Source organism: Equus asinus, chromosome 11, assembly GCF_041296235.1.
Source record: "Equus asinus isolate D_3611 breed Donkey chromosome 11, EquAss-T2T_v2, whole genome shotgun sequence".
NCBI lineage: Eukaryota > Metazoa > Chordata > Mammalia > Perissodactyla > Equidae > Equus > Equus asinus.
Window position 1 is genome coordinate 8,817,175 of NC_091800.1, and position 27,519 is coordinate 8,844,693.

General features: G+C 40.6%; 1 protein-coding gene across 10 annotated transcripts in view; it reads left to right on the forward strand.

The window, feature by feature from the left end:
- Nucleotides 1–27,519, forward strand: part of WASF3 (WASP family member 3) — a 122,071-nt gene that overhangs the window by 40,531 nt on the left and 54,021 nt on the right. For 4 of the 10 annotated variants that reach the window (XM_044777397.2, XM_044777400.2, XM_070520433.1 and 1 more), the window contains exon 2: nt 11,753–11,846. The gene's annotated coding sequence lies outside the window, so the exon portion shown is untranslated. Of the gene's footprint in view, nt 1–10,690; nt 10,755–11,752; nt 11,847–16,050; nt 16,495–27,519 lie in introns of those variants that run through there. The other 6 variants (XM_044777399.2, XM_070520435.1, XM_070520431.1 and 3 more) reach the window with 4 other exon arrangements.

The following is a 27,519-nucleotide window of genomic DNA, read 5'->3' on the forward strand; positions in this document are numbered from 1 at the left end:
GGGGTGCTCTTTCTTTTGTTGGGTGGCTAGTATTGGAAGCCAGGTGTTTTCAGCTCTTCTTTCCACGACTTGAATCTCCTTGTGTTGGAGTTATCAGCAGAAGAGGAGCATACCCACCCTGCCTCTCTTACTACCCTGAGAAGCAGCAGTCCCCAGCTCTGGGGGATCTTGGTGTTGCTTTCTCCTCTCCACATCCTCTGCCCACCTTCTCCCTTCCGTCCTTCTTTCTCTCCTCAATTGTTGCAAGAATGTGGTGTGTACTGGTGGTGATTGCTTTCTTGGTGGCAGGCTACCCTGGTGGCAGTCTCTACAGACTATCAACGTATGCTTCTTTTAGGTTGAAAATTCTTGAGTTTATACGTTATGTACTAAGGAGGGCCATGATGTGTTGAAATTGCATGATTTTGTCAGTTTAATGTCTTCAGTATTTTTAGATGCAATAACTCATTTACTTGTTTTCAAATGGATTTTAAATATTGCTTACTCCTTTTATGTTAAGATTTAAGGGGTCCTTAATTTTAAGCATTGAGATTGATAAAAATGGTGTTTAATCTATGTAATTACGTGAAAATTAATACAACTATGCATCTTTGGTATCTAAATTATACAGTATTTATTTTACATATTTAAATTTCCTGGAGTTTCCACATATTTAAATTTCCTGGAGTTTCATTTATCCCAGTAGTTTTGAGGGGAGAAGATAATAATTGCTTATGAAAGTTGCTGGAGTGCATTTTGACTTCGAGTCTGTTGCCTGTCCCTGTGTGTAGGTTCTTGCCACATTAATTTCCTCATTTAGTCCTTTAGTCATGATCCCTGTGCTGGAAGGTTCCGTGGAGTTGAGATCTGCCCTTGGGAGGGTGGGCTTTTTTCGACGTTGAGAGAAGAATGCTGTCAACTCTTAGGGATTATGTTGGGCAGTGGAGGGAATAGAAGCAGAATCTGGATCTTGATATCTTGATTCCTTCAGGGTTGACACATTCAGCTAGCATTTAATGCAGAATTCAGAGTATTAACAGAAAACTACAGAAGTAAAAGGAGCTTTCATTAAGTAAAATAAACACTAAGATTTCAAGTATCAAAATACCTCTGTTTGGAATATCCACATTTCTGTGCCCTTCCAGTGGGTAGATTGGCCGTCATTATCCTTTCCCGTAGAAATCAAAGAAGAGCTGGGTCAGCCACGTCCAGTACGTTGGCTACTTGCCACAAGCATCAGCTTTGTCACCTGGAGACAGATGGTGCTGCTGCCATAACTTGAGGAGGATGAGAAAGTGGCGTGTTCTCTGCGTACACAAATGCGGTGGTATCAGCACTTCCCCTTTGCCACAGCGGCCTGGGTGACTCCCGATTGTGGCGGGTGCTTTTCCCCTCCTTGTCTGATGACAGGTGTGTGTTTACCTTTTTGTAGTAGGGGGTTAGCAGCTACCATTTATTAAGTGCCTCTGCCACCTTGCTGTGCCCTGTGCCACCCCCGCCCCCCCCCCGGCCGTCTTTACACTCTAAGGGGAGGTACTGTTGGCCTTATTTTACAGATGGGGAGATGGAAGCCCAGACAGTAACTTTCCCAGAGTCCACTGCTTTGGGTGTCTGATCCAGGTGTGTAACTCAGGTCTCTGATGCCCACACCTCGTTCTCTGCCCTTTGCATATGTTTCCCACGAGATCGTATTGGAAGCCACTAATTAAATGATTACTGCTTAATAGGAGAGGGAATTTAACATTAGAAATATTTTCAGTGGTAATAAGTAACTTTCTAGGTGACTGAAATTTTACATTCATTTCTGGGTGGTGATAATGTTTTTCCTTGTTTTTGTCTTCTCTTGTAAGCTGTGGTGTTCTTGTAGTGTGGTGGGGAGCCGATCAGCTCCCTGGTTTCTTTAGATATAGTGTGCATTGGGTTTGATTGGAGGCTCGGGAGAACTGAATGTAGTCGTGTTGTAAAACGTTACTGCTGAGCTTGTCTGTCTTGTTTGAACACACAGTCTCCCCTGAGGGTGGGAGTTGATGGGCCCATTTGTTATAGTGGCTGTGACTGGAGTTCATCCTCAGGGAGAAAAAAATAACTGAAGTTACTTGTTGAATTGCACATGAAATCTTTATGTCAGCTTTAGTACTACATGGCTAGCTTTGAAATATATTTTGATTCTGGGATATGTAAAAATTATCATGGAAATGAAAAAAAGCCCCTGCAAAACCTGCAATGCAGCGTTTACATCTGCTGTTTTCATCTGGTAATCTGCAGATTTCCTACATATTTTTGTGCATTTAAGTAATAATTTTCTGTGTCCAAATTTAAGATGCCACATATTTAATGAAACTAAGCAGTAATCCTGATTAGGTTGTGATCTGTTTGGTATCCAACAGGATGTTGATTGCTGACTGCATGGTATTGTAGCCTAGGTTGTCATGTTGTTTAGTATGAGTTTGAGGGGGAAGGATATAGGGTCATGGAGAGGTGAGTGTCACTGCGGCTGGTACCTGTGTTACATTGGTCTTTCTCTTGAAATAGCTGTGGAAATGCAGAACTCTAGGTTTAAGCTGAAAATAAAAAAAAGACAACAGTCTCCGTGTTTTGGCCAGTTGAGGAAGGCTCGGCAGGTCCCTGTGTAGGGGCCTGGATGGTATCTGTGGTGGGAATTGGACTGTGGTTGATGTGAGGACGGGTTGGAAAGTCAGGGTCAAGAGAACCAAGGTGGGCCTGGAAGTTACAGGTGTGGGTCCTGGCATGAACAGAAACCAGGTGGATATCGAATGAAGGCAGGTCATAGCAAGGAGTTAAAAGCACAGACAACCAGAGGATCAGGTTCACAGGTGCTCAGGAACCAACATGCAGTCAGAAAACAGGGACAGTTTATGGGTATGGGAGAAGGGCAGAGACTCAGACCACTTAAAGATGGAAAGTAGCTTTAACCATTGTTAAGAAAACCTCTTGCATATTTATTTATGATGGCCTGGAAATGACTTCCAGGATTTTCTAACCTAGCTGCAGCTCGGAAGGTGGGGCCAAAGCAAAGAGTAATGCCGTAGTTGGGATGCTGAAGTTAGGAAAAGAGAGACACTAGTCTGCTTGCTGATTCTTTGATAGATGGCATCATAAACAATAATTTAGTGTATGCCTGTTATGTACATGGTGTTGTAGACATTAAGAAATGTAAGATTCAGTTTTTACCTTCATGGAGCTTCTAGTTGAGTCGAGAAGACAGAGCATGTGCATCTGAAGGTAAACCACATGGAAAGTGGATGTGTTGGGTATCACATGGTGATACTCATCCTAGTTCGGCTGGGCTGAATAGTCCAGAAAACGTGGGGAAGAAGGGAGAGTGAGTCACAGAGGAGCTGAGTGAGGCATTCGAGGTGGGACGTGGGGTGAGGAGTGCAAGGGAGTGCCTCTCCCACCTTGGCTTGCTGTTTCGCTGTGGCGCCTGTTTCCTGATTTGTGAGAAAGTTAAAGTAATCCCCACCTTTCGTGTTGGTGTCAGGGTTGTTGTGGAGATTAAATGAGACAATTTATGTGAAAGCCCTTTGTAAATGGCACCCTGGATTCTAATGGAAGTTGTCACTAATAATTTGCCGTTTGCAGTGGAGAGCCTGTTGGATAACAGCTTTGTTTAATTCACTCATCATATGTAAATGAGATTGCACTCTTGCAATCAAAGGTGTTTAATGAAGGTCATGATTAGATGTAGAGGAAGAGTTGAGACTGTTTTTAAGTAAGGGTTAGTATATGTCTGAGATTTCACTTATAAACTTATAAATAAATAATTCGTCTTGAAAATTAATGTTTCATGTGTAACTGAAGTGTTTTACATTTTTGGTTAATAAAAAGAGGAAATATATTTGAAGAGTAAGCTGCTGAGCTGTGAAAAAAATAGGAGTCCATTTAGTAGCAAAATTACGTGATGCTTCTCATTCTCCATTCTAAAACAGACTATTTTTAGCATCTCTTTGAATCAGTGATGAATTCCAGTTACAGGATTCAGTAATTAAAGCAGAGAAAAATATAACATCGTTGAGGCAAGAAAATCTTTTTACTTGAGTTGGCTCTGTTTCAAGGTTTAAACTGTTATCTTTGGGGGCCTTCCTGGAATCATTCGTTTGTCATCTTTCTGGGGTCAAAAGCAACAGGAAAAGCGCCAGAACGTCAGCCAAGGACACAGTGTCCTACTTTTTAAGAAGGGACGTTTAAAAAATTCTGGGATTTCTTAACGAGTAAGTTTGTTGTATCTGTGTTATCTGCAGAATTCTGGAACAAATTTTCAGGGGTCCCTTGGCTTCACCCTGTTTTCCTGTCCTCAAGTCCTTCCTGTTGGTCAATTCTCTCCCCTGTCAGGAACTCTGCCCCTCTGTTCCCTGTGTCTGTCCTGCCTGCTCCTTTCTTTTCTGCATTCTCAGGCTGCCCCTGAGTATTGCGAAAGAACATTGCGAGATGATGCCAGTTGGACCGCTCCACATTCGTATTTAATGATTGTAGATTGTTCTATAATGTTGCTGAACAGCTTTTTAAAAACTTGCTCCTAGTCAGCAATCTTTCCTCAAGCTGGAAGCTTCATTTTATTTTGAGCAAGTTATTATTATTATTTTATCTTTCCCATTGCACAAAAGCTCATTAACTGTTTGGTTGAATTGAAAGAATGAATGTTGTGTTGACCCAAATTCTCCTGCTCTTTGCCTGGGTGGAGCCCAGCGCTTAAAGTGGTGACCACGGAGCCAACATGAGGTCACCAATGCCAGGCATGTCCAGCATTTATGGTTGAAGTAGGTCAGGAAGATGTATTGGGATTGTTTTTTTTAAACCTAGGCATTCAAGAAAATCCACTTATTTGACAAATGTTTTTTGAGTGTGGCTTGTGTGCCAAGCATTGAACCAAGTACTAGGAATTACAAAAAAGAAAGTGAAAAAGATACTTCACAGTGAAGAGTGGAGTTAAGGGTCAAAAGTATAAGGTGGCTGCCCAGGGCCAGACCCCTCTACCATGAGCATTAAAAATGCCAGAAACAGACAAAAAGCTTAATAGTCACATGTAGCAGAAGCATTGTACGACTAGATAATCCATTTTTCCTTTGAGAACTGATTGATTGTTGTAAATTTCTGAACATTTTCAACCTCTAAATTCTTTGATCTCTTAGCAGTGCAGTACTTTTTGCCATGGTAATGATTAAAATAGGCAAATTTAAGAGTAGAACTAAATCTGAGCATCTTCAGTCGTCTTGGTTTTAGGTTTTTATGCCCATTTGTTTGTTCACTGTTTGGTTTGTTCTGAACCAAACACTGAGGAAGGGGTTGCCATGAGCTCCCTTCCTTGAGAAGCCCTGGGGACCGACAGGCGGGGTGTCCTGGTGTGATGGGGGCAGGCTGTGCAGGTGGTGCCTGGAGGTGGCCCGGTGCTCAGTGGGAGAAGCTGGCAGGGGCGCTTCGCTGCTTGTGTACTGTGCCCGAGGCCAGGCCCCTGCCTCGAGTCAGCTCAGTCAGTTCTCAGGTCTCGTTTGTGTAGTTCAGGGAAACTTAGACAGACTGCTCGGAGCCTGAGAGGGTGTAACTGGGGCAGCCAGTTTGAGCTTGAGTCTGGCTCGAGAGCCCACTGCACTGTGGCGTTTTGTTTTGCCCTCTGGTTTAGTGGGTGCAGAGAAGGGGGAAGTGGACCTGCCAGGGAGCTGAGCAGTGCCCTGCAGTAGGAGTGACCAATGAGTTCTGCTCCCTGGTCAGAAAGGGGCCTGGAGGGGTAGCAAGTTGGGCAGGGCAGGTGTGGAGAAATGCATGTGTCGTGTCGCATTGGTGTGACTGCAGCAAGAGGAGAAGGGAGGGGAGGCCGCTCTGCAGGAGGGAAAGCCTAGGGATCCTGTTCCCAGGAATTGGCCTCCGCTGCCCCATCGTGGGGCAGGGAGGGGTCTTTCTGAGCAGGAGTGTACCCAGTGTGGCAGCAGCATCAGGAACTGGAAGATTAAGCCAATCAAGCACAAGGACTGGCAGTGTTTGTGAAAGGGCATGCAGCTTTCCTCAGGGCACAGCTGATCGATGTGGTTCTGAGCACTGCATCTCCTAAAGGACGCCCAGAGAGCACCTGGGAGAGGCTGCAGGGACGAACATTTAATCCTGCCCTCAGGCACTGGGGAGCTTCTAGATGGGTTTCAGTGGGCAGAACAGAGGGCATTGGTGTGAAGTTATAAAGTTGTAGGCTTCAACAGAATATAAAGAAAGCCTTATTTCAAACAGTGTTTCTTAACGAGCGGGGTTGCAAACTCCTGAGTTCGCTGGCCCTGAGCAGTGCTGGGCAGGGCGTGCAGGGATGTGGTAGAGGGGGGCCCTGCACCCACAGGGGCGGGTCTGCCAGCCCCTGCACCTCTCGCCTTTGCTGCCCTTCCAGCAAGTGCCTGAGAGTGTCCCCTCGCCTCCCTGGAGCCTGGCAGGGGATCCGACACACCTGACTTCCTGACGTCCTAACATTTAGGTGGTGAGACAGCACTTATCTCTACATTAACCTTGCATGCTCTGTGCCTCTCAAAGGACAGTAATCAGTCTCTTGGTGTCACTTTGTTCCACATGCAAATTTTAAGTCTTTTCTTGTTATTGCAGCTGGAACTAGTCCTCTCTCACAGCACTTTGCGTGTGTCTTTCTTGCCACTTAGTATTTTCGAACTTGCAGTGTGGTGACTTTCTGTATGTAGCATCGCCTTTGTCTGATTCATGGTTATATTTCTCACACATAACAGGAGGACAGTAAATGTTTGAATGGATCGATGAGTAGTTGATGTGGCCCAGATCTTTATCTGGGCTACTCGATTCTCTGGCCAGGGAGTGTTAGCCCAGAGGGATGGGCCAACCGTGGATCTCTGCAGTCGTTTTATATCAGGAATTGACCCTTCTTTCTTTATATTTTACTAGGCAGTTATTGTTCATCAAGTGAAGGGGAAGAAAATACTGTTTTATGACATTTATATTTAAGTCTGTGATAAACAATTTTTAAATGAACAACTTACTCAAAACTGGGGGAGTGTTTCTTCATCTGCACTCTCAGGATAATTAATGTGGCTTTGTTAATTACTAACTGAAAGCATACCTGGCTGAGGATGTGACACACGTAGGTGCTCATAGAACGCCAGCTGGCTGACATTTCCATCTTACTTACAGCAGTCCCCCTTCTGCTGCTTGTTGTATGTTTTTTGTGTTTGTTTACCCTTCCCAGCAATGGGAACTGGAGCTCAGATAAGCACCCTGAAGAGGCCAAGGAGGCGAGCACAGAGATTGCTGTTTTCTCTTGTTCTTAGACATGCGCTTCTTACTGAAAATATTCATGTTGGGCCTTCTGATGAGAGAGTAGAGGCTGCACGTTCTGAAGTGTCTAACGCTCTTGTCAGTAGAGCTTTATATATGAATGGTTAGCAGCATTGATGCTGTGATCTCATGGAGAGGAGCTTACGGTTTGACTCTGGTTAAGAAGGTAGCACTGGGAAATGCAGTGGGGAAACATCTGAAACACGTGTGCGTGTTACACTCACTTCTCATTTCAGGAAAACTGGAATTTGGAAGCTTAAGAGAGGTGGCAAGGACCAAAATAGTAAACAAATCCTACTATAATCAGATTAGGGTAATGTTGGCAGATTAACAATGAGTTGTTTAGATACAACCTGTTCTCAGGTTAAACATTTTCTTGTCACAGTTATTTATTTCCTATTGACTTTGGATGTTGTGGATATCTGAGATTAAAGGGCATATTGCTAGGGGAAACTTTATTATCATTGACCTTTTAAAATGCTCTATAGAACAAAATTAGGTATTTCATGAGATAAATTCAGTCATTTCTCTCACCAGAGTACACAGGAATGTAAACTGAACTGCTTAGGAGGTGAATGCTCTGTAATATATTTGAAACTACCTGAACTCATCATAAAACTTTCTGGTCCTCTCTCCCTCCCCCCTTTCTTTCTTTTTTTAAAAAAAGTCATGTTTTACTAGATGGTTATTTATCCCAGCTTGATTGATTATCTTTGGTCTGTGATTACTCCCTAAGTTATAGCTTGATATGGTTTCATAACATAGTTTTCTTTTCTTTTTTTTTTATACTGAATGGCATACGGGGTTTTAATTAGTAGTAGTATTTTAAGAATTAGCCTGAGATCTGTAGACAACATAAATAGATTTTGATGCCACCATATTGAGGGCATTATTTGAAACCAGGATGACCAAGGATAGGTACTTCTCTAATGGGATTTTTAAAGGGAGGAGTCCTTAAAGATCTCCCGGTTTGTTCCTCTGTTTGTTGATTTGTTCATTCATCTATTCGACAAATATTTGTGTCTCTGTATGTTTTTCATCTTGGTATTTCTTTTCTCAGATACTGTAGTAGCCCCTCAGCTCACCTCAAGCCTGAACCCTAAGAGCTGCCTTGTTCAGTACAGTAGCTACTAGCCACATGTTGCTATTCCAATTAACATTAATAAAATGAAACAAAATTAAAGTTTGAGAGGGGCCAGTCCCGTGGCCCAGTGGTTAAGTTTGGTGCGCTCCACTTCAGCAGCCTAGGCATAGACCCTTCACATCAGCACCTTTCATGTCAGCAGCTGTGCTGTGGTGGTGACCCACATACAGAATAGGGGAAGATTGGGCATGGATGTTAGCTCAGGGCGAATCTTCCTCAAGCAAAAAGAGGAAGATTGGCAACAGATGTTAGCTCGGAGCCAATCTTCCTCAGCAAAAATAAAATAAAATAAAAAATCAGTTCCTCAGTCGTACTAGCCACATTTCAAGTGCTCATTTGAGTGCTCTATGTGGCTGGAGGCTGCCGTATTGGACAGCGTCCATCTATAAAACAGGTCCATCATTGCAGGAGTTCAGCTAGACAGTGCTGCCTTACTGTTCCTTGTCTCCACCCTCTGAGACATCTCAGAATCCTGTCCACTTGTTCAGTCAACACCTACGTCTCAAGTTTGTTCCCTTTAGAAAATTCTCCTGTCTTATTTTAAGACATCATCATCTGTCATCTAAGTTAAGGCTCCAGTATTACCAGGGCTGTGAAGCCTTTCCTGCCACTTCCTCCCTCAAGTGTCGGCCACTCCATCCTTCCGCTCTCTTAATACCGTGGATGCATCTTTATCACGCTGAATGCTAATTCCTTGCTTACTGGACTTTTCTGGTGGACCAAGAGGTTCTTAGGGATGCCGGGTTGCCCTTTGATTTTCCAGAATAGGGACACCCCCAGTGCCTGACACATTACCACAGTAAGTAAGTGTTTCTTGAGCAGATAGAGAAATGAGTGGGTGGTGGAGGAGGCTGCACTGTGCTGCGTTCTGAAGCCTGGGGACAACTTGGATGCCTGGAAGCTAGAAGAGAAGAGGGCGTTCATGGTGGAGGAGCCTCTTAGACTCAAGCCAAGTGCCAGGAAATTACAGGGCAGCTGTGCTCCTAGACTCTAGCCGTAGAGGAGCATTTTCAGCACCACTCAGAGCTTCACCGTGGGACACAAACTGACTTTGAATTCTGGTCTTACATATAAACATGTTTCCCTGTGCTTGATAATATGACACCTCTTAGTAGAGGTGCTGAGTTTCGCAGTTAATAACCTTAACCTGTAACTTCAAAAGAGTTAAAGATATGCTTTCCCCTGTAAACTTAGGCAACACACTCATAAAATCGAGTTAATTCTTCAAGACTGTTCTGGTTCCTGATTTACGTTAGACATTTTAGCAGCGTAGTAGGAAAGAAAAATGCATGTGTACACCTCAAAAAGGAGGCCGTCTAGTACAATAATTCAGAAGAGAGACTGGAGCGAGACAGACCCATCCTGATCCCGCCTCTTCCAAGCTGTGTCATCCTGGGCAGGTCACCTTCAGGTCCTCAGTTTGCTCATTTTTTTTTCTTTATTCTACATGAGGGTATTTTTTTAAGGTATGCTTTTTGGTGAGGAAGATTGGCCCTGAGCTAATAACATCTGTTGCCAATCTTCCTCTTTTTTTTTTCTCTCTGCCCGAAGCCCCAGCACATAGTTGTACGTCCTAGTTGTAAGTCATTCTGGTTCTTCTGTGTGGGGTGCCACCACAGCATGGCGAACCCTGGGCCACTGAAGCAGAGCACGTGAACATAACCACTCGGCCACCGGGCAGGCCCCTCAATTTCCTCATTTTTAATGGCGATTTTGCCTGCCTCATGGAGATTAAGTTAAATGTATATGACATGTTAGCACTATGCTTAATCCTAAGTAAAGCATTCACAAAGTGATAGCTAATAACAAAATAATAGTTCCATACCCTTTCACAAAATGGGAAAATTCATAGTTGTGTTTCCCAAAGAAAGAGTTATTAACACGATTGCTAAACATTAGTGGTCTGTGTATCGGACCCTTTCCTTGCCCTTATGCACAGCTAGATATAACCATCTCTAAAGCGAAGTGTCTGTAGTGCTGGTTACTTTCAGAATAATGCAAATAAGATGATCTGGTAGAGGTAAAATTTGGCCTTGATAGTCTAAAATGCAGGAGTAAGTCTCAGTATTTGGAAATAGGTGATCATTTCTGCAAATTACTTAGGAAAAACTCACTTTTCTCTTTTACTCTGCGTAATTGAGACCATGCTGTACAGCTGCTTCTAAAGAAGGGGGAGAAAATTGTGTGCTGCTTTTAAACAAGCAAACTGGTAGGAAGTGTATAAATTAGCGTATCATTAAATGATCTGTTTTTTCCGTCCTTTCAAAAGGATCGTGACAGTCTTCACTTTGTGGGTTGTCCTTGTCTCCCGGCCTACATGTGATTCATGCACGTCCAGGTAGTTTTCTGTAAAGTTGCTTTTCTTGCAAACAGAAGCTGCACACTTCTCCTTGCCCAGCCTCGCTTTTCCCTCCCTACCCTTCCTGACTTCCTCCCGAAGCTGTCGATACAGCCCACCCCTCTTCTGGGCCCCATGCTCTTGCTTTCCTGCATCTGCCTTGTTGTATTACAATTATCTGCGTGTATTAGTCACCCTCACCAGCCTGTGAGTTCTTTCAGGAGCAGGCATTTTCTTACTCATTTTTGTGTCTGCAGTGTTTAAAGGGGGCTGACTTAGACAATCTTGTAAAGATTTGCTAAATGAATGAATGCTTATTCACTAAATTTTTCTTGTATGTATTCTTCCATAACTCTGTTTGAGTTGGAAGCTATATCATATATTTTAGTACCTCATAGCTCCAGCACATTGGTAAACCATATCAGATTGTTCTATAGGCTTCCTGTCAGTATCACTTATCCTGGAAACACTTTATAGGGTCAATTCAGCAGGTATTAAATCTTTGTTACTGTTTTATCCCCATATGTGCTGTTAAAATATTTATAAAGTGATCAAGATATTTATCAAATTTAAATACTTTTGTGTGAAAAATTAATACAAATGCTCCTATCTGATACAGTTCTTGTGTGAGTGATCAGTATTCACTTCACTCTGCGCAGTCTCAGAACCTAGAATGTATGTGTTGTTGAGTAAATGCATTGAGCGGTTCAGTTGAATATACCTATAATATGCTTGACTTTGTTTTCTGCCCTTTGGTTATTATTTACTGTGACTCCTTGAAGTTAATTTCAGAGCTTATTCCAGGATAGGGAGTTGGAAATACACATGAATTTCATATACCTTATTAGCTCCTTGCTTAAACTAATTAAAAAAGATCGAGTTCTGGGATTAGAGCTGCCTTGATGAAGTTGTTGAAATGTGAAATCTGAATTTAAGACTTTCTTGAAGACTTGAAAGCATTTTACTTACTGATAGTTAACTTTGTTTGTTTGTTTTAGTTTTAATTTTGATTGCTGTTACTACTGATGCTGAGCCAAAGTGGTGATGCTGCCCGAGGGGAATTTCTGCAACCCATGAGTCAACAGTTTCACGGTAAGAGTGTGTGCCTTTTACTCTAAAGCCATTTAATTTCTATAACATGATAGTTTAGAATTTTAATTTGAATCAGAATAGTATAAAATATTTTAATATTTCAAAATATTAAATGCTAATATATTTTAATTATAGCAGATAATACTCTAGAGCTTTAGATCCTAATCAACAGTTGAAGAATTTGAAAGAGAAAAATGTAATTTGATATATTCATTTCATATTAATTTAAGTGTCAAAAACAAATATGGCTGTATAGTTTATGATTTATTAAACTGGGGTCTCATTTTCCTCTTTATGTAATTTTCCCATTTACTTTTTATTTCCTGGGGTTTATCCAGTACTTTATTACCTGAATCTTGTTAATAATGAATGGGCATGCGAAGTCAAGATGACAAAACTTAAACATAGTTGGGTTTTACTCTAACTTGCTCTGAACTGAGGTGGTGGTGATTCCAACAGCAGCTAAAATGAGGTTTTGAATTATTTATGGTTGTAAATTATCCACATTGCTCTATCTTCGAGGGCTAATTCAAGAGCAATGAGACATAGCCAACTAGAAGGCAAGTTATTCCTTTGAGGCTCACTTTCCTCACGTGCAAAAGGCTGTCATTCATTTGTCTTCCCTGTTTTATAGAGTTGTAAAAATAAAATGAGATGCTTTATGTGGAATTGTCCTTTTTTTTGGAAGAGTAGAGGGAGAGAATAACAAAAGTCTTTTGGTTTTGAGATGGTATTGAGAGAGAACATATTGTTCTTAATATCCTTTAGAGAAAAAGATGAAGACTTATTCTCTGAGTTTATCTCACCTTGACCTTGGGCATATCATTACATTAATTTGCTATCAGAAAATTGGATTTGATTCCCATACTTAGACCTTATGGGTAAATTTTTATGAATATATCTGTATTATTTGACCACAATGGAATTAAGCTAGAAATCAGTATCAGGTATCTGGGAAATCTCCAGATATTTTTAAGTTAAATATCACATTCTAAAAATCCCATGGATCAAAGAAGAAGTCACAAGAGAAATTAGAAAACATTTTGAATTGAATGAAAATGAAAAGACAACATATCAAAATTTATGGCATGTGCCTAAGGCAGTACTTCAAGGGGAAATTTACAGTGTTAAATGCTTCTATTAGAGAACAAAAGTTTTGAAACAATAATCTAAATTTTCACCTTAGGAAATTAGAAGCCAAAGAGCAAATTAAACCCAGAATAAGCAGAAGAAGGAAACGATAAAGAGCTGAAATCAATGAACTATAAAACAGAAAAACAATAGAAAAAAATCACTGAAGCCAAAAGCTAGTTCTTTAAGAGAGCAATTAAATTGATAAGCCTGTAGTCACAATAGTCAGGAAAAAAAAAAGAAATAGACAAATTTCTAATATCAGAAAAGAAAGAAAGATCATTAGTACAGATCCTACAGATAGTAGAAAGATAGGGAATATTATGAGCAGCTTATACATTTGATAACTTAGGTAAATGGACAAATTCCATCAAAGACAGAAGCTACCAAACCTCACTGAAGAAGAAATGGATAACCTGAATAGCTCTTTATTAAGGAAATTGAATTTATAGTTAAAAACCCTCTCCAAAAGAAAACTCTGAGCCCCAAAGGACTTACTGGTAAATTCAATCTACCTATTAAGAAAGAAATAATACTAATAATTATATACCAACTCTTCAGAAAATAGAAAGAAGGGAACACTGTTTTATGAGGCTGGTATTAGTCTGATACAAAAATCAAAGATATTACTCAGCAAAATATTAAGGAATTGAGTGTAGTTTATATAAAGAGGATAATGCATCATGCCCAGGTGCCATTTATTCCTGAAATGCAGGGTTGGTTCAACATTTAAAATCAATCAGTATAGTTTACAGTATCAACAAACAAAATAGCAAAAATTTAAAAACCCATATGATCATCTCAATAGATATAGAAAAAGCATTTAACAATATTCATTCATCTATTCATGATAAAAGATCAGGAAAATAGAAGGGAACTCGCAGAAACGTAGGAATGGAAGGGAGCTTCCTCAACTTGATAAAAGGTATCCATGGAAAACCTGCAGCTAATACAAACTATAATTATTGGTGAAAGCCTAAATGCATTTGTCTGATGTTAGGAACAAAGCAAGGATGGTCACTCACCAATCCTATTCAGAATTGCCCTAGTTGGTGCAGTAAAGCAGGACAAAGAAATAAAAGGCATTTAGACAGGGAAAGAAGAAAAGTCAAATTCAGGATTCCCATAGCCAGGAACCTGAGAAATGTAGATTTTAGCCTTCTAGCCTCTGTGATCTAGGGCAGAGGACAGAAAGAGATAGGCACAGATGTTGAATGCCAGTAGACAGTATCTACCTCATTTTGGTTTCTGTGGTTATCATCTGAAAATCATAAAAGCAAGGCAACATTTAAACTTGGGGTTTTAAGATACTGTTTTCTTTAACATGAAAAGTTCAAAGTCAGCATAATCTGTTGAGAGAGTCTTATTTCAGTGTTTTCTTCTTTCTGCTAACACAACTGGAAATCTGTATGTAGCACTTAAAAGTTATGTGTTGGTTTAAACTACATTTAATAGCTCTAGTTGTTTAATTTAAAGAAAAAGGCTGTCTGAAACAATGTTAGGATGTCCTCTTGAATTCTAAGAGGGCAAAAAAAAAATTATTTGTTAAATCTGTTGTAACTATCATTTAGCTTTGAAAGAGTTAAAATTTTTTATGTTTGCTGTCTCCATCTTAGAATATATTGACACGTTTTGTAGAATAATATAAACACATATTATGCCTGTAGATTTCTGCTAAGTAATTTCCAAGTACTAGCTTATTTTTATGATAGTTGGCAGTATAAAACTGAGGAAATCTTGAGTCTTGGTTCCAATTGCCTGGGGTAGTTATGTGACAAGACAGTGTCTCTGAATGTTTTTACTGGAATTGTTTCTAAGTCTCTTGTAGTGAAATAGTTTTTCAGCCTAAGTAGAATGCTTACAAAGTTAAACAAATATGTAATTCAATAATTGTGTGCATTTCTACTTTAATTACATGTTATTGGCCATATCACTTGATGCTGAGAACTTGGTGCATGGCAGAGTGGTATAGTAGAGGGAGAGTGAGTTTAGGAGTTAATGGAAAATCTTGAATTCAAATGCTAAAAACATACAGGCTTAAGCTTTTGAACAAAATCCACTTAAATTCTTGATCCTCATTTCCCTCATCTGTAAAAGGAGGATAATAATCTTGATGAGCTGCTGAAAACATTAAAAATAATACTCAGAGCATCCAGCAGACAGTGGGCACTCAAATGACGCTAATAGCAGATCTTAGTTGCAGAAACATTGTAAGACTTTGGCATCTGACAGGACTGGTTTTGAATTTAAGTTCTTATACTTAGTAATTTTGTCAGTTTGGATAAATTACTTTTTAAGCTCTAGTTTCTTTATCTGTTAAGTGGGGGCAATACAAATCTATAAAGTTGTAGTGGGACATAAATGACATAATACATATAAAAGTGGTAATTTCATATGGTTCACCTTGATATTTCAGGGTGTGGTGACTTTTCTTTATACACTTGGCAAATCATCTAATTTTGTAGCGTATAGTTTGTTTCCTCTAGGAACTTAAATTTATTTTTAATGCATTTTGCATTTTCTTTGTTAACTTGTTTGGTGAATGTCATTCTTAAATAATTGATGCGACAGAGTAGAGTAGAAAAAAATACGTGATATATCTTTCTTAACAAAAAGAGGAGATAGTAACTAATTTTTGAGAAGACTTTTAATTTGTGGTTAACTAGATAATTAGAAACAAAAACTAGAGCTTTTAAGAATTAAACTTTGAGGCAGGTAGATTCTGAGTACCTGAAAATTCTTGGTGAATTTTTCAGATTCTTTGAGATCAGTGTTTTTCAAAGTCACATCTTCCCAGCAAGTGTTACATTACTCTTGATGGTTTTAGCTCCTGAGTGTTTGTTCATGTATTTTATATTATAATAGTAATGCAACATTGGCTTAATTTAATCTTGTGTTTGTAAAATGTTTGTAGATAGTATGTTTATTGTACCTTGAATAAGGAGCTAACAATTTTAGTTTTATTTAAAAGGGCATTAATTTAACAAATATTGAATGTGGGTTATAAATAAGAATAATAATATTGCAGTTAACAGCTTATGAGCTTTTCATATTCATCACAATGTGATTACAGGCTGACTGGTGCTGATAAATGGCTTCCTCCTCTTCCTATCCAATTAAAGTGAAAAAGGAGGCAGTTAAAGTTTTTTTGACTTGGCAAGTAAGCATCCTGAGCCAATAACAAACTGACTAACAAGGGATCATTTCTTCCTGGAGAGGGGGCAAGACCCTGGAAGAGAAGCAGCCCTAATGAAAGAGAATACCAACCAAATATGCTAACATAAAGTATATGGCGGCGTAGGCAGACTCTGAACTCACCTTCTCCTACGATCAAAAGCAGGTTACAACTATTCTTGGAAAAATTACCTTGGAGAGAGAACTGAAAACTGGATAAAAAGAACTCCACAAGGGACAGTCCTGACTGAGGCAAAAGAGGCAGGAATTCCTTCTGGAGAGAAAAAACCCACCTTCATGAGCAGTGGAGCTTCACAGCCGGCCAGCGGGGAGGCACCCTAAGGTATGCAGCTTTCCCTAGAGGAGTGGGGACCTGAGCCGGGGTCATGTTACCGCTATAAGCATCCTTCAGACTCAGCACAACTGAGATAAGTGTCCTGCTATCTGGCTTCACTGGCTACTAACTACAATGGGAAATACCCCCAGAAAAGCTGTTGACTTAAGCAGAATAAAGCCAGCTCTTAAAGGGCTCATGCACAAATTCACCTGTCTCAGCAACCTAAAATCACCAGAAAGAAGGCTTTACAGTCCTTTGGTGAAAAGAGATTCACCTGGTAGGCTCTGAGTGCATCTCAGTGAGAGGTGAGACCTCTCCAGAGTCTGAGACGTTGGTGGCGACCATTGTTGTGACCTAGTACAGGCCTGCTCACACAGACACTGGTAGATACCATTTAAGTTCTTCCCCTGCTGCTACCCCAGGATCTGCCATATCCACTAGAGCACAGATTTAATGCAGGTCAGCCAGGTGGCAGTGCATGCTAGGGACTGACCTCACCCACCAGCAAGCCCTCGGGCTACTGGTTGTCCTGCAGAGACTGGGTGCCTTGATCCCCTACAGGCAGGTGAGTATGTCTGCCTCTGTGGGGCAGGGCCAGTGTGAGGACCAGGTGAACTGTAGGGTGCATTGGTGGAGAGGAGGGGGCCTCTGCAATGGGGGGATTGGGTATGCTCCAGGGGGTTGGAAAGTGTGCATGGGCCAGGACTATGTTGACGAACTGTGTGGACCTGTGGGAGGTGGGGTTTACCAGTGGCAGAAGACCTGTGCTTCACAAACAGCCACAAAGGGGATCAGCCCCACCTCCCAAAGCCTGAAACAATTGGGTGCTCCCGTGCCTAGGGCCAGCCCCACTCAGCTGCAATCCTGAGAGAGCTAATGACAACCTTGCAGGCCTAAGGCCTACAGCAACTGTAAGCCCCTGAGCCTGGCAACCAGGTACACTGGGCAACCTACTCATTTAACGGGAAAACTGCAACAGGAGTGTGCTATTAGACCTTGTAGCCAATGGTGCTGGGGATCCCGAACCCTATTTACAAACAACTGGCCACAGAAGCAAAGACTAGACTCCCTGGGTACCTGCATTAAGAGCAACCCTGCCACAGAAGAAGGACACAAGCAACCCACACAGGGCTCACCCATGGAACATTTAGACTGGTGATGAGAGGGAAGCATGTTGCTGGGCCTCAAAAGGCGTCTCTTACATAAGGCCACTTCTCCAAGAACAGGAGACATAGCTGACTCATCTAATACATAGATATAAGCACAAAGAGGCATAATGAGGCAAAAGAGATACGTTCCAAGCAAGGGAACAGGACAAAACCCTAGAAAAACAACTAAATGAAACAGAAATAAGAAATCTACCTGGGGGCTGGCCTCGTGGCTGAGTGGTTAAGTTCGCGTACTCCGCTGCAGGCGGCCCAGTGTTTCATTGGTTCGAATCCTGGGCGCGGACATGGCACTGCTCATGAAACCATGCTGAGGCAGCGTCCCACATACCACAACTAGAAGGACCCACAACGAAGAATATACAACTGTATACCGGGGGCTTTGGGGAGAAAAAGGAAAAAATAAAATCTTTAAAATAAAAAAAAAAAAGAAATCTACCTGACAGAGAATTCATGCAAAAACTCATGAGGATGCTCACTGATATTGGGAGAAGACTGGATGAACACAGTGAAACCATCAACGAAGAATTGGTAAATATAAAAAGGAACCAGTCAGAAATGAAGAAAACAATACTGGAAATGAGAAGTTCACTAGAGGGACTCAATAGCAGGGTAGATGATACAGAAGAAGGAATCAGCTAGCTGGATGAAAGACTAGAAGAAATCACCCAAGCTGAACAGGTAAAAGAAAAAAGAATTAAAGAGAATAAGAACAGTCTAAGAGAAATCTGGAAAAACATCAAACACACTAACATTTGTATTATAGGTGTCCCAGAAGGAGAAGAGAGAGACAAAGGGGCAGAGAATCTATTTGAAGAAGTAGTAGCTGAAAACTTTTCTGACCTAAGGAAGGAAACAGACATCCAGGTACAGGAAACACAGAGAGCACCAAACAAGATAAACCCAAGGAGGCCCACACCAGACAATTATAATTAAAGTGTCCAGAATTAAAGAGGGAATCCTAAACACTGCAGGAGAAAGGCAACAAGTGACATACAAAGGAAAGCCTATGAGGCTATCAGCCGACTTCTTAGCCAAAATCCGACAGGCTAGAAGAGAGTGGCATGACTTATTTAAAGTGCTGAAAGGAAAAAGTCTACAGCAAAGAATAGTCTATTCAACAAGGTTATCATTCAGAATGGAAGAAGAGAGAAATAATTTCCCAGACAAGCAAAAATTAAAGGAGTTTATCACCAAGAAACCGGTTCTGCAAGAAATGCTGAAGGGACTTATTTAAGTTGGAAAGAGAAGACCACAAATAGGGATAAGAAAATGATTTTTTTTAAAAAAACCCACTTGTAAACACAAAAATACAGTAAAGATAGATCAACCACCTATGAAGATAATATGAAGGTTAAAAGACAAAAGTATTAAAGTTACCCATTTCAATGATAGGAAGATGATGGATACACACACAAAATAAGAGATTAGATAAGATTTCAAAAACATAAAATGTTAGGGGAGGGAAGTAAAAGACCAGAGCTTTTAGGAAGAGGTCAAAGTAAAGACTACCAGTTCAATATAGATTGCTATATAAGTAGAATATTGTATAGGAACCTCATGGTAATCACAAACCAGAAACTTATAATCAATAAACAAATAAGTAAGAGGAAAGTAATCAAGCATATTACTAAAGAAAGCCATCAAACGACAAGGGTGGAGAGCAAGAGAAGAACAAAGGAACAGAGAAGAACTACTAAAACATCCATAAAAAAGGTAACAAAATGGCAATAAATGCATATTTATCAATAGCTACGTTAAATGTTAGTGGACTAAATGCTGCAATCAGAAGGCACATGGTGGCCAATTGGATAAAAAAACAAGATCCTTATATATGCTGCATACAAGAGACACATTTCAGACCTAAAGACACTCACAAACTGAAAGTGAAACGATGGAAAAAGATAGACCATGCAAATGGCAATGAAAAGAAAGCTGTGGTAGCAATACTTACATCAGACAAAGTAGACTTTAAAACGAAAACTGTAACAAGAGACAAAGACGGGCACTACATAATGATAAAGAGAGCAATCCAACAAGAGGATATAACACTTTTAAATATCTATGCATACAGTACAGAACCACCTAAGTATATAAAGCAATTATTAACAGACATAAAAGGAGAAATAGTAATACAATAATAGTAGGAGACTTTAATACTCCACTGAAACCAATGGATAGATCATCCAAACAGAAGACCAATAAGGAAACATTGGCCCTAAATGACACATTAGGCCAGATGGACTTAGTAGATACATATAGAACATTCTATCCAAAACCACAGAATACACATTCTTTTCAAATGCACATGGAACATTCTCTAGAATAGGTCACATATTAGGCCACAAAACAAGTCTCAATAAATTTAAGAAGATTGAAATAATACCAAGTATCTTTTCTGACCACAAAGGTATGAAACTAGAAATCAACGACAGAAAGAAAACCAGAAAACCCACAAAAATGTGGAGATTAAACGTAATGCTAGTGAACAATGATTGGATCAATGAAGAAATCAAAGGGAAAATTAAAAAGTACCTGGAGACAAATGAAAATGAAAGTACGACACACCAAAATCTATGCAAGACAGCAAAAGTGGTTCTAAGAGGGAAGTTTATAACAATTCAGGCCTACCTCAACAAACAAGAAAAATTCCAAATAAATAATCTAAGTGCACCTAAAGGAACTGGAAAAAGAAGAATAAACAAAGCCCAAAATCAGCAGAAGGAAGGAAATAATAAAAATCAGAGGAGAAATAAACAAAATGGAGACTAAAAAAATATACAAAAAATCAGTGAAATCAAGAGGTAGTTCTTTGAAAAGATAAACAAAATTGACAAACCTTTAGCTAGACTCACCAAGAAAGAAAGAGAGAAGGCTCAAATAAATAAAATCAGAAATGAAAGAGGAGAAATTACAACAGACACCTCAGAAATACAACAGATTATAAGAGAATACTATGAAAAGCTATACGCCAACAAATTGGATAATCTAGAAGAAATGGATAAATTCTTAGAAACATACAACCTTCCAAAACTGAATCAAGATGAAGTAGAGAATTTGAATAGACCAGTCACCGGTAAGGAGATCGAAACACTAATCAAAAACCTCCCCAAAAATAAAAGTTCAGGACCAGATGGCCTCCCTCGTGAATTCTACCAAATATTCAAAGAAGGCATAATCCCTATCCTTCTGAAACACTTCCAAAAAATTGAAGAGGAGGGGAAGCTTCCTAACTCATTCTATGAAGCCAACGTTATCCTGATACCAAACCAGACAAGAATAACACAAAAAAAGAAAATTACAGGCCAATATCATTTATGAACATCGATGCAAAAATCCTCGACAAAATACTAGCAAATCAAATACAACAATACATTAAAAAGATCATACATCATGATCAAGTAGGACTTATTCCAGGGATGCAGGGATGCTTCAACATCCACAAATCAATCAACGTGATGCACCACATTAACAAAATGAAGAAGAAAAATCACATGATCATCTTAATAGATGCAGAGAAAGCATTTAACAAGACACAGCATCCATTTATGATGAAAACTCTAAATAAAGTGGGTACAGAAGGAAAATACCTCAACATAATAAAAGCCACATATGACAAACCTGCAGCTAATATCACTCTCAATGGAGAAAAACTGAAAGCTATCCCTCTAAGAACAGAAACCAGACAAGGATGCCCACTTTCACCACTCTTATTTAACATCGTGTTGGAAGTCCTAGCCAGAGCAACCAGGCAAGTACAAGAAATAAAAGGGATCTAAATTGGAAAAGAAGAGAAACTGTCACTGTTTGCAGATGACATGACTTTATATATAGAAAACCCTAAAGAATCTAAAAAACTTGTAGAAGTAATAAATGAATACAGTCAGGTTACAAGATACAAAATCAGCATGCAAAAACCAGTTGCATTTCTATACACTATGAAGTAGAAGTAAGAATACAATCCCATTTACAATTGCAACAAAAAGAATAAAATACCTAGGAATAAACTTAACCAAAGAGGTGAAAGATCTGTACACCAAAAACTATAAAATACTGTTGAAAGAAATTGAAGAAGACACAAAGCCATGGAAAGATATTCCGTGCTTCTGGATTGGAAGAATTAGCATAGTTAAAATGTCCATACTTCCTAAAGCAATGTGTAGATTCAATGTAATCCCTATCAAAGTTCCAACAACATTTTTCACAGAAATAGAACAAAGAATCATAAAATTTATATGGAACAGGAAAAGTCCCCGAATAGCCAAAGGAATCCTGAGGAAAAAGAACAAAGCTGGAGGTATCACACTCCCTGATTTTGGAATAAAGCTATAATAATGAAATCAGTATGGTGCTGGCACAAAAAACACACACGCAGATCAATGGAACAGAATCGAGAACCCAGAAATAAACCCACACATCTATACAAGGGAAGCAAGAGCATACAACGGAGAAAGGAGAGTATTTTCAATAAATGGTGTTGGGAAAACTGGACAGCCACATGCAAAAGATTGAAAGTAGAATGTTATCTTATACCACGCACAAAAATCAACTCAAAATGGATTAAAGGGTTGAGTGTAAGACCTGAAACCATAAAACTTCTGGAAGAAAACATAGTATGCTCTTTAACATCGGTCTTAGCAGCATTTTTTCAAGTACCATGTCTGACCAGGCAAGGGAAACAATAGAAAAAATAAACAAATGGGACTACTTCAAACTAAAAACTTCTGCACAGCAAAGGAACCATCAACAAAACAAAAAGACAACCTAACAATTGGGAGAAGAAAGTTGCAAACCATATATTAGTTAAGGGGTTAATATTCAAAATATACAAAGAACTCATACATCTCAACAACAAAAAAACCCAACAATCTAATTAAAAAATGAGCAAAAGATCTGAACAGAGATTTCTTCAAAGACGATATACGGATGGCCAACAAGCACATGAAAAAATGTTCAACATCATTAACTATCAGGGAAACGGAAATCAAAACTACAATGAGGTATAACCTCACTCCAGTCAGAAGAGCTGTAATTAACAAGACAGGAAACTAAAAGTGTTGGAGAGGATGTGGAGAGAAGGGAACTCCATACACTGCTGGTGGGAGTGCAAACTGGTGCAGCTCCTATGGAAAACAGTATGGAGATTCCTCAGAAAATTAAGAATAGACCTCTCATGTGATCCAGCTATTCCACTGCTGGATATTTATCCAAAGAACTTGAAAACACAAAGGCATAAAGATACTTGCATCCCTATGTTCATTGCAGGATTATTCACAAGAGCCAAGACTTGGAAGCAACCTAGGTGCCCATCAAGGGAAGAATGGATAAAGAAGATGTGGTATATATACACAAGGGCATACTACTCAGCCATAAGAAATCATGAAATCTGGCCACTTGTGACAACATGGATGGACCTTGAGGATATTATGTTAAGTGAAATAAGTCAGAGGGAGAAAGTCAAATACCGAATGATCTCACTCATAAGTAGAAGAGAAAAACAGTGACAAACACACACATAGCAAGAGAGATTGGATTGGTCATTACCAGAGGGGAAGGGCAGAAGGGTGGAGGGTGAAAGAGGTGCTTAGGCACATGTGTGTTGTGATGGATTGTAATTAGTCTTTGGGTGGTGAACATGATGTAATCTACGCAGAATTTGGAATATATTACGATATACACCTGAAAGCTATATAATGTTATAATCCAATCTTACTGCAATAAAAAAATGAAAATAAAAAATAAAATGATGAAATATCTTCTATAAACGAAATCTTGGAAATGTAGACCAACTTCTTCCTTTTACAGTCAGTTGACCTCACAGCAGGTGGTTACGTGCTTAGTTCCATAGTGGGAGGGGTGGTGAGAAGGAGAGAGACTAGAAGCATGGAAGTCAAGGATTATTTGGATATTGAGGCAGACAGTTTTTGCTACCTGGGCTGCTTTTATGTACCGATAAGACAGAGAAGTGAAGGAGCCTTGGCTTCTTGGTATATTTTCAAGTGAAGGAGCCTTGGCTTCTTGGTATATTTTCAAATAGGACTTGTAGGAGGAATGTTTACAAATGAGAGTGTGGTAGGCAGAGCACTAGCGGAAGTCAGAAATTGAGATTCTAGTGTCTTCTCGTCCTTGGCAGATCTCCGCGATCCAGGAGATATTGCTTCTGTTTGTCTCAATCTCTGGTTGTAAAATGAAGAAGTTGGTCTAGATCTCCCAGGTTCCATTTATCCAAAGAAAGTTTATTACTTTATCAAATAGCTGATTTTGTCTGACTAGTCAAAACAGGGAAGGAAAATAGTTCTTAGTAAAATCATCTGTGAGGTTCTTAGATTAGTAACATGCATCAGAATAAATTTTTATGCATGACAAAGGAATATAAAACAAATGGAGCCTCAAATATAAAATGTATTCTGAAGTCCCAGATATACTGAGTATCTGGTCATATGCTCAGCAGACCCATCTAGGGACTCGGAAATAAAATAGGAATATATGTAAAAAATATTTTCCATCTAGTAGGGACTCAGTAATTTATTTAAAATTTAAAAAATCCAAACTAAAGAAGGACATAACAGAGCATAAAAGTCAATATAGATAAGTAGAAATAAATGGTGGAAGGTTCTACAACAAGTTTTTTCAAGCCTCTCTCACCCTCACTCGTGACACCCAGAAGAGAAGGACAGGGGTAAGAGAAAGGATTTTTTTTTTAACAGGCTCCCCATGTTGCTTTTCCATGTTCTCCTTCATGAGCAATTGTTTTTCTCCACCCTTACTGGCTTTGAGGTTTCTTTGCACAGCAGAGAAACGACAAGACAGGAGCCAATGGTGGAAACCTTGGTGGAGGGAAGTCACAACCTAGCTGTCTTCTCTCCACCTTTTCCATTAAAACCAGAGGTCAGTTTCCACCTGGAGTGTCTTAAGGTGCCATTTTGTAGCCCACAGAAGACAAATGATCACTTCTTGCCTCTGATATGTCCTCCAAAAATAGGTACTTGGCAGAGGTTTCAGATATGTCATCATGTAGACATAAATCTGCTTTGTTTCTTGGGATACTTACTATTTACTTGTTGAGGCTCTTCAGCAAAGACCAGAAAACTTTTTAAAACTAATGGCATGCTACTTGAATAAGAACACCGTTCTTCCACCCGCTGGTGTTTGTGGGGGAGCCTCCCCAAGCCAGGCACGGTGCCGTGGGAGTGCCGCACAGTGTGTCCCCACCCTGTGGAGTCTTTCTGGTTGTTTTAATTTCCAGGTATGAGAAATACCTTTAAGATAGTGCTGGTCACACTGGATTGTAACTTTATTTATATGTCTGTCTCCCTCATGAAACCATTAATTCCTTGAGGAAAGGGATTTTGTTTTATTTTTGTCTGTTTATTCTTTGTATTCCATAGGCTAAAGCATAATAAAAACGCACTAGCTGTGTGGAGAGCAGGTGAATCCAGTGTGGGTGTTTCTGAAAGGCAGCTGTGATTAAGAAGCTTGCACAGGGCCATGCAGTGTTCGAGGCAGTGCTGGCACTGGCACGCAGGTCCCCCAGTTCCTAATCCAGTGTTGTGTCACTGTGCCCTCCTGTCTCATCATGCAGAAACATACAGACCATGTTCTGAGTAGAAAACGTAAACTTTGATCCCAGTGAAACACTGTTGATTACGTCTCATGCCGTCTTTCCCCCTCCACCCCCTGCTCCATCACAACTTTCCTCTAAAGCTTAATTAAAAGAAGAGATGAGGCCGTGTAGCTCTAGAAGATAGTGTAGCAGGGTGGGAGTTGAGGAAGCCCACGCTCTTCCTTTGGCTGTGGGGATATGACATTCGTGGTGCATATCTCCTGGAGAATGTCAGTCGGCAACCAGGGTGCTGTAAAACTGGAGTGAGCAGACATGGCCCTGCCCCTCAGAATGAAACGGGCCCAGTGGGTAGTACCATGGGAAGTCAGGGGAAGGGCTCGGGCAGCACCATGCTGAGCTCTGTGTGGGCCTGGGGACAGGACCACTTCTGCCTGGATGACTTTCATTCTGAGGACAGAACTCGTACATAGGAGTCCGCGTGATTAAAAAGCCCAACATCTGCAGCAGGCGCACGTTTGGTTTGGTGTATGTGGTAAGGCTGTGCTGTGTGGCTGTGCTCTGCCAGGCGTGGCACTCCGCTTGCCTGGCACGCAGCAGTCAGAGCAAAGGTTACCAGCATATCAGAATAGGAAAGACAGAACCATTAACACCGTCAGGGTCTGCAAACTGTGCAAGTTCTCACAACCACAGGGTAGTCTTTATGGCTGCATAGTGGAGAAGAAAATCTGTCAGAAAATCTGTTCATTCAATTTTGTACACTCAACCAGCTCTAACTAGCCGTAAGTTTATAGTTTTAAAGTGTGGAATAAAGACAGTGCAGTTAATATAGTTACTCTGCATCCTATCAGCCCTTTCTACAGTCACAGTATAAATTGGGGAATGATCAGAGTGGCGGGTTTCAATGTAATTTATACTGCCCATTGCAGTGTATTCCATGCCTGAAAGCTGTGCTCTGTGCAAATATAGTAGCATTATTCTTTTCTTTCCAAAATAATCTGCTCACTTTGGGGTCTGCACACACAAATACTCAGAGTACACTCAAGTGTTCACTCATCAGAAATGTCCTTTACTTTCCTTCCTCCTTTGGGAATACAGTTAAAACTTCAAAGTCTTCTTAACTAAGAAGCTGATATGTTCATCTTGTTCTTACTGTGGTGGCTGAGAGTTTCTCTTCCAGTTAGGATGTAAAAAGTTAAAGAGAACATTGCTTCCATCAATAAGAAAGAGAAACCAGATGATGTACAAAGTAATCATTTTTCTTGAACTCTGAAGAGGGTCAAGGCCTCCTGAGGAGAGACGGGACACTTGAGACGTTTAGCAGAGCGTGGGAGGATCCGGTGTACCCCACAGAAGCAGGTAAAATGAGGTCTTAGAGGGTGAATGTGGGTTAACACGCATCAGTTTAGAATAACCAGGAGCCCAGGTACAAGGGAAGTTCACATTCGCTCAAAGACTCTTTTCTACAGGCTTCCACCAGGTGCTCATAGAAGGATTAGAGGCCTGGAGACCAGACAGAACCCCTCTTGGTGGTGGAGCCGTGCAAGAGCTCATCATGTTGGGGGTTAGGCACAATGTAACGTACCGTCTGCTCCCCCAGACCCTTCTCTCCTGTGGCATGAAAGTTGCTCAGAGGGCAGCAGATCCCCTAACCCCCAGGACCCAAGCAAATAGCTACTGCTTCTGGTGGGAGGCTAAGGAAACCCTTCTTCCTGCCCTTTGTAACCAGCAAAGATCCTCTGCTTCTGGGGCAAAGCATAGCAGCAAAAGCAGGGCCACCTCTTAGGCCCCTGATCTTTCACTGGCACAAAGCAGAGTTCTCCTTTGGCTGCACAAGGGACAGGAAACTCTCATGCCCAAGATGGGGACAGTTACGAGGCAGAGTTTAGCTGCCATGGGGAAGAGAGGCACAGGTGCTGAGGAGGCCCCACTCTGAGGTCCAGGTCCACAGGTCCTTCCTAAGATTTAGGTTGGGCCAAGGGAGCCAAGAATTTTCCCTGCTGCAACTGTGAACCCGGCTCCTGGAAACAAAGCAACAGCAGCCCTCTGCTGGATGGCAAATGTGGAGAGGGACCACCTTTGTGACACAAGTGAGAAGGGACTGCAGGGTGGAGCAGGAGCACTAAGAAAAATCTGGCATTCCAGACCCCATACAGGGCACAAGGTAATAGCCCATCGCTAGGGGATTTTGGTGCTGTGCTGTAGTAGACAACAATAGCAACATATCTGTTCAACCTTGAGTAGGTTGACTTAATCTAGTGATGGCAAGCCAGAAGACCATGTGAGCCCATTTCCAGGTGGAAA